Source organism: Hippoglossus hippoglossus, chromosome 5 (assembly GCF_009819705.1).
Source record: "Hippoglossus hippoglossus isolate fHipHip1 chromosome 5, fHipHip1.pri, whole genome shotgun sequence".
Lineage (NCBI taxonomy): Eukaryota > Metazoa > Chordata > Actinopteri > Pleuronectiformes > Pleuronectidae > Hippoglossus > Hippoglossus hippoglossus.
In genome coordinates this window covers 30,345,597-30,351,850 of record NC_047155.1, presented here as the reverse complement: position 1 = coordinate 30,351,850, position 6,254 = coordinate 30,345,597, and positions in this window count along the sequence as shown.

Sequence of the window (6,254 nt, the reverse complement as noted above, 5' to 3'; positions counted from 1 at the left end):
GGCTTCCGTACAAAACACAGCACTGAGACTGCTCTGATCAAAATTACAAATTATCTATTGTTATCCTCATCCTCCTCAACCTTAGTTCAGCTTTTGACACCATTAACCATTCCACACACATCACACGCCTCAAAACCACCATCGGCATCACTGGCACTGCCCTCTCCTGGTTCCAGTCCTACCTCTCTGACAGACATCAATTCATCTCAATCAACAACGGCAAATCCATCACAGTTCATGTCACCCATGCTGTCCACCAAGGTTTGGTGCTTTGTCCCCTTCTCTTCATCATCTACATGCTACCACGTTGACAAATCCTCCGCCACCATGGCCTCCAGTTCCACTGTTATGCTGACGACACTCAGCTCTACCTCTCCTCCAAGACCATCACTGCTGCCACTCACTCCACCCTCACCACTTGCCTAATGGACATTAAAACATGGATGCAAAGAACCTTTCTAAAACACAACTGCAATAAATCTAAAATCCTGACTCCAGACTCCTGCCCCACGCTGGAATTCAAACTCAATATTGATGGCTCCATCGTCACCCCCTCCACCCAAATCCGCAACCAGTCATCCTCGACCCCACCCTCTCATTCCTGCCCCATGTCAACCACATCACCAAAACAGCCTTCTTCCACCTCCGTGACATTGCCCGCCTCCGACCCTCACTTTCACCTACTGCTGCAGAAACACTCATTCACGCTGTTGTAACATCCCGACTTGACTACTGCAACAGTTTACTATTTTGTGCCATAAAGAAAGTCCTTCACAAACTCCAGTATGTCCAGAACTCTGCCGCCCGCCTACTTACCAGTAACCGCTCAACTGATCATATCAGCCCAGTCCTCCATGACCTCTGGCTTCGGTAAAATACAGGATAACCTTCCAGATTCTACTCAACACCTAAAAGACCCTCAACAACCTGGCTACCCCCTACCTCTCCGACCTCCTCCACCAGCACACTCCCACCCGACACCTCAGATCTGCTGATGCCAACCTCCTTCAGGTCCCTAGGACCAAGGGCCGAACCTGGGGTGACAGGGCATTTTCAGTCGCCACCCCGTCTCTGTGGAACACATTACCAGTCAAAAATGCCCCCACACTGCTATCATTCAAAAAGGCCCTTAAAACCCACCTCTTCAGACTTGCCTTCCCAAGCTAAACCCCCCCACCCCATGCTTTTATAGTTTTAATTAAAAAAAATGTAGTATACCTTACTATCATCATTTTATAAATATTTTAATATATTATTATTATTATTATTATACTAAAGTCTGTTCAGGATGTTGTCTGTAGATGGTGAAAAGAAGGGGGCCCAGCACTGAGCATTGCGGCACACCTTGGTTGACTGGGGCTGAGTGGAGCTAGAACCTTTGACGGTGATGAACTGTTTCCTTTGGGAGATGTATGATTGGAACCAGGTGAGAGCTGTGCCAGTAAGGCCGATGTGTTTGGACAGATGGTTGAGGAGAAAATTGTTGAGATGTAAATGGCTTAAAAAAAGATCTCGTCAAAAAGCAAACTGACACAGGAGGAGGTGAAGGTAATGACTCACTGATAAGGATGACAAAATGTGCAATTGGAGATTATATTAGACTGGCATGTTTTCTACTGGTGCTGGATCAGACAATTAACACCTTATCCATTGCATTAGTATATCAATCAATCAATCAATAACATTTTATTTGTATAGCCCATATTCACAAATCACAATTTGTCTCATAGGGCTTAACAAGGTGTGACATCCTCTGCCCTTAACCCTCAACAAAAGTAAGGAAAAACTACCAAAATTTGTTTATTTTACATGGCGTCTCTGGAGTGTGGAGAAGCCACCAGCTATGTCAATACACATCCACTTGACCGTCATAACACCAACTGTGCACTTTGCCAAGGCACAAGCGTGATTTTTATGCTTATTCTATTAGAGCTCCTTTCTTTTCTGTGGGTTGACTAGAGGTGTAATGAAGAAATGTAATATTAATCATCAGGAGAAAATAATGACATTTTGGCAAATTATCAGAAAATAGCTTAAATGGCAGCAAATTAGTCCAACCAGCCATCTCTGTGTGCAACGTGTTCTAACCGCATGGTTTTACAGAACAAAAAGGTTGTCCACTCCATGGACACCATATAATCGATTCGGGTTTTCCGATACGTTCATTGTTTTAGCAGATTTTCACCGCTGAATAATCAGGAAAGACGCACATTAATGGTCCAGTAGTCCTGTGTCAGAGTCTCCGTCGGAGTCTGCTTCCTCCTCACTCCTCCTCTGACCTGCGCTCTCTTTACACTTTAACAATAAACATCACTGATCAGAAGTTATTAGGACACGTACAGTACTGACATTTACTTAGTGTTTGTTTGATTCACTCTGGAGTTTATGAGACACGTGTTTAAACCTGCTACACAACACGTGATGCGCAGTCAGGACATCAGGGATAAAGTGAGCGGAACGATCCAGAGTCATGATCCGACACCATCGATAAATAAATGTTTCAAGTTCATTGTTGCAGAAGAAGCCCTTTTATCCAGGAACATAAATATGAATTCAGCAGGTTTAATAAAGATCAGCTCTTCATGTGAGTGATTAGAAAACATCAGAGGAGCAGAGTGACTTTTTGACCAGCTTCAGTGCAGTGGTGCTGCCAAGGGGGGACCATGTGGGCCACCTTGATACAGTAAAGGCTATAATCTGAGTTTGTTCTTTTAAGTCTTAGGTGCAGCACACAAGTCTAAACTGAATGAATGTCAAATCAGTGTGGAGAGCACTGACCTCTGTCATGGACCTACAGTTGTAGTCAGATTTTTGAATTGCAAACCTTATTTTGTAAATTACAACACACTTGTAATAACAGTCTCTAATACTTTTTAAAGCACTTTCTAAATAAAAAGGTAGTTCATATTTGTCTGACTGATTTTATTAACTGATATCATTCAGGGGTACAGTAAACAGTTCTAATCAAGTTTTTTTACTATTTTGCTGCGGTCTCTGGGCTGAAATATTAAAATTTAACTACACCTGACACCGTCAGATACAGGCTAGTTAACTGTAATTAAAGTTTTAAAGTAAAAGTAGTAATTTGACCGATTATTATATTATTTTATTAAGCTATATGACATCACTAGATCATTAATACTGAAGGAGCATTATATTATACATTATATTATATATACGTTATATATAACAGTTTTATATACATTAGATATATTGTGAGAGCTTGTTTCTCTCTTTGACTTGTGGTGAGATGGATCATTAAAGTATTTGAGAACTCCAGAGGGAAAAGGCTTTTAATAACTCAGACATTTGAAATACAAAATTTATTTTTCAGAAGCAAAACATTTTCAAATCTACTGGTTTAGTCTTTAACAACTTTTTTTAACAGCTTGTTATATTATCTATTGTTTGTAATCTTCATTGTAAAAGGAACTAAAGCTGTCAAATAAATGTAATGCAATATAAAATACAATAATTCTCTCTGAAATGTATGAGAGTAGAAGTATGAAGTAGTATAAAGTGGAAATACTAAAGTGTTTACATGTTTTGAAATAAAAAAGAAATATTTAATATTTACAGTATTTGTGACATTGTGTAGTGTAAACTGTCCAGCCTGCAGAAGAGGAGTTATCATTTTATTCTGTCAAGCTTACTAGTTTTCGACCCTTCCATTCAGCCTGTCGCTGGATCCCAACATTTTGACAAAATACATGAGTGGCCTAAAAGTCACTAGGCTTGATGGGAGTAAAGATTCTCACTTATCCTCATCCTACTGACCAATTTGTGCCCCCTTAGTTCTGGAGGCAGAACAAGTGACATTGAAGGTCTTCTCAAACATTGTGGCACTGGCCATGTCAGTAAATTGGGAAAAGAGCTCATTGCATCCAACACAGCAGACCACCTTTATGTCTCTGAATTCTGTTGCAATGTGAACACGGCCGACTGTGGAGAGATTGGAGAGGATTCAATGCATACTGCATACTGCTGTCTTTTCACCTAGGAGCGAGTCTGACTGTACAGATATGACTCAGACAGTATGCTGACAGCAGCCTCAGCAATCACACCTCTGGGGCTCCTGCATCTATGGCCTCTGCAACATTCTCCACATCAATCCTCGTCAACACAGGAGGTTCAGGTCTTGGTCAGAGTTAATCAAAAGTGCCTTGTTCATATCTGTAGATGGAGGGATATTACATTTCAGCTGCATGGTGTTCCTCTTGGGTCAGTCCCAGAGGAGGGCAAGAGGTGGTGACAACTGATACCTCAAATCACTGTTGGGGAGCATTGTGGCAGAAGAGGTCAGTCCAAGGAGTTGGGATCCAGGGCGTTGCATAAATCTACCAGAACTCTACTTGGCACTGAAGCACTTCTTGCAGTTCCTCAAGGGCAAGCCTGTACTCATTCGGACGGACAACACCTCAACAGTGTTTTATATAAATAATTAAGGGATTCATTTATGGAAGCCCATAAACTGTAGACATGGTCTCAGCATCTATTGACCTCCTAGAGGACAATGTTCATCAGACAGTTAACTCAGTGGTAGATTATCTCTCATGCCAGAGGCTGTACGCTAAGGAATGAGGTTAGACCCAGGCTATTTGAAATCATTATGGGGAAGCCCAGATAGCTCTAGTCACTTCAACGTACACAAACTCATCGGCCTCTTTGGTTTTCCTTGGGCAGAGACCACTGCCCCACTGGGAATATGTACTTAACACTTAACCAAGCACTCTTCTTTATGCATTCCCCCCGATAGTTCCCACACTTTACGAGGGGAGAATGTTGAGTTGCAGGGTCCTCCTTGTGGGTCCCAAGTAACCATCGAGGATATGTTTCTCAACGGCGGTTTAGTGGTGCCTGGGGAAGTTGGTATACTTCAGCCAGTTCAGCAAGGGATATACATTGTGTGTTAAAAACTGTGGAATTTTTGCATATTTAGCTAACCCAAAAATGTGCCAATAGTATTTGAACATTGTCACTTTATTTCTGATGCAGATTTTGCATCAATACTGGCCCACAGACTGTAGGGTGACACAACAACATGAACATGCATTTTGAGTCAACTAACTATATTACTGTATAAATATTGCATTTTGCAAATTTTATTGTATAAATACAGAGACAGGTTTATAGAGTCGAAATACAGGTTTAGCAAGGAGGTGAGAGAAGCCAAACGTCTGTACTCTGAGAAACTCAAACACCAGTTCTCAGCCAATGACTCTGCCTCTGTCTGGAAAGGGCTTAGGCAGATTACAAATTGTAAGCCTAGAGCCCCCCACTCCACTAACGACCCACGCCTGGCCAACGACTTGAATGAGTTTTACTGTCGCTTCGAAAGACAATGGGACAGTCCTGACACCATCCCCCGTGACACCACCCTCCAGCCCATCAACTGCACCTCCCCCACCATAGCAAAGGCCTGCGCCTTTCCACAACTGCCCACCTCAGAGCCCCCTCCCTCCTCCCCTACCACAGTGACGACTCTCTCCATCCTGGAGAGGGACGTCAACAGACTCTTCAGGAGACAGAAACCCCGCAAAGCAGCCGGGCCAGACTCTGTCTCTCCATCAATCCTGAAGCACTGTGCTGATCAGCTGTCTCCGGTGTTCACAGCCATTTTTAACACCTCACTGGAGACATGCCACGTACCAGCCTGCTTCAAGACCTCCACCATCATCCCTGTCCCCAAAAAAACTAAGATCACTGGACTCAATGATTACAGACCCCTCGCCCTGACCTCTGTGGTGACTGTGGCATTTGAGCGCCTTGTGCTGCTCCACCTCAAAGCCATCACTGACCCTCTCCTGGACCCCCTGCAGTTTGCCTACAGAGCCAACAGGTCTGTAGATGATGCAGTAAACATGGCCCTTCACTTCATCCTCCAGCACCTGGACTCCTCAGGAACCTACGCCAGGATCCTGTTTGTGGACTTCAGCTCTGCCTTCAACACCATCATTCCGGCTCTGCTACAGGACAAGCTCTCCCAGCTGAGTGTGCCTGACTCCACCTGCAGGTGGATCACAGACTTCCTGTCTGACAGGAGGCAACACGTGAGGCTGGGGAAGCATGTCTCTGATTCCAGGACCATAAGCACCGGTTCCCCTCAAGGCTGTGTTCTTTCCCCTCTACTCTTATCCCTGTATATCAACAGCTGCACCTCCAGTCATCAGTCCGTCAAACTCCTTAAGTTCGCGGACGACACCACCCTCATTGGGCTCATCTCTGGTGGGGACGAGTCCGCCTACAGGTGGGAG